Raw genomic sequence first — 2,440 nt, forward strand, 5'->3', positions numbered from 1 at the left:
AAAAATAATATTTAATATTAAAGTTTTAAAGGTTACCTAAGCAGAATATTATCTTCAGATATTTATCTCCTTTCCTTGAATTTTCAAAATTTATATAAAATGTACCTAGTATGCTTATTATGAGGGTCATAGTTACATGGGACAAGTCTGATGCTCAAACGCATTGGGTGAGTTGTATCTTCTTACATATCCAGTAAAAGGAGCCAGGAAATTAGCATGTAGGGCTTAGATTAATGAACATCTTTCTGAGCCATAAGGCTGCACCAGTTTCTCCTTTAAGAGCATTACACAATGTAATCAACTTTATTTGTCAGTGCATATTGATGTCCTTCATTTGTAGGCAATCTAGTCACTGCTGTTTAATATAGCATGCTTTATTTGAACACTGAAATACTTGAAAACAATCTAAACATTTATCAATATATGACAATTATGAAACAATGTTGCAATAAATGTCCTTATCATTTACTGGCAGGGATATATGAGAAGGTCTGGAGAGTATAGTTGTGTTTGCAGAATTGCTAGCCCAATGGCTATGTGAACTTAAAGACAATTAACTACTCTCCCATTGCTCTCTGAAAAAAATGAATGGAGATATATTATAGTCAATAATATATTACAATTCATTTCTCAGCTATCTTTTCTAATACTAGCTATTATATGATTATTCTTCACTTATCATAATAGTTGGTATAATACATATTTGTAGAGCTCTACAAAGATTTTTCACAAAAGACTCCTTTAATAATGTAATCAATAAATCTCCACAATAAAAACAAAATTCACAATGTTTTTTTCTTGTCAGACTTTCAGACTATTTCATAGGTGGAAAATCCTTGAAATCTTCCACTGACCTGTTTCTCCATGGGCTATAATTTGTCATGCCAGAAGAGCAAAAAGCAAGCAATATTATTTAAACACCCCTTTTCAAATCAAATAACATAAAGTGGACACAAATGAACTCTTCGTCGAGCAAATGCAAGCTGTCTGACCTTTTCTTTGCTCCTCAGATGCTTTTCCGGAGGGCAAGGCAAGAAAGAGTAAGGATTCTGCTCAAGAGTGGCAGCACCAGGGCCATATGTACTCACACAGCAGCCTAAAGGACACCAGGTAACCATTTGTGAGCACAGTGTCACAGCTCTACTCACAGATAGCATCTATTAAAATAGAAAGCATGGAAACACAATGCCTTGAAGCCATATTGGTATCCAACTATGTAACAACGGCCTGCATCGCTTGTGCTAAAGAGTTTGAAATACTGACCTGTTCATGCATATGGGGACACAGAATAATTGGAGAGACTAGTTAACAAACCTTTGACTGTATTCTTCCCCTGAATGACCTAAGGATACCTGTTGAATTACATTTACTGAGAAGAAAACGTTTAATAAGGCATAATCTCACTATCTGATACAGTTAATGACTTTACTAACTTCTTTTTAAATTCTCTGAATTTGAAAGAAAAAAAAATGTAGAGGTGCTTTAGGCTTTCTTTGCTGGAAAAATAAGCAAACAATTTCTGATTGAGAGTAATTCTGGGAGACATTTATCAAACCAAGTTAAAAATAAAAAGGAAGACAGAAATCTGACTTCTGTACACAGGCTCTGGGGTAGGACATAGAGAAATCAAAGTTGCATACCTCCTGTAGGATACAGCGGGAGCAGTAGCCAAATGCCCTTTCATCTTGGCCTGACATCAACAGGTCTTAAAATTGCCTTTGCCTCTTTCCTCTCTAAGTTCCTGAACAAAAAAATTTTAAGACCTGAGATAGGCTAACTATCTGTGTCAAAGACAGAACAAAAGCCAAAATCAAGTCCAGGGGAAAATTGTTACATTTCTTCACTTCATGAAACCAAACCACCAGTGAGACAAATGATCATAAACCTTATGGAAAACCCTACATTTACCTTATAGACTGAAAATGTGGCACAAATTCTGTGGCTTTCATATTCCTGATAAACTTAAGTGTCAAATATTCTCAGATCCCACAGTCTCAGCATTAACCCCTGTCTGAGGTGGCTCCCATTCCCTTGTGCCCTTTTACAATCTTATACTAGCCTTGGTGGCTTCATTTACACATGTTCTGAGATCCCTGGCAGGAGGGAATCAGAAAAGCAAAGGAAATAGTAACGTTGAAGAAACAATATTATTGAAACTATTCTGTGGTTCCAAGATTGTGATTTGTTTATTCTGTTAGGCAACATGCTAGGCTTCTGGCTAAATCAGTATTTCAATTTATTGACCATCCCTCTTTTCCAAACCTGGCTCCAGCACTGATTGGCTGGGCAGCAAAGGGTCAAATCCAGTTCTTTTTCTCCATTAATTTGAGATAATAAATCTAAAAAATTGGAAATCATCCTGTGGGTTCTTAAGAATAATAATACTGTACAAAGTTGATATTGAGAGACATTCCAGTTTTGAAGCAATATCAAGATAGGA

Source organism: Octodon degus, unplaced genomic scaffold (genome assembly GCF_000260255.1).
Source record: "Octodon degus isolate 3935 unplaced genomic scaffold, OctDeg1.0 scaffold00011, whole genome shotgun sequence".
Lineage (NCBI taxonomy): Eukaryota > Metazoa > Chordata > Mammalia > Rodentia > Octodontidae > Octodon > Octodon degus.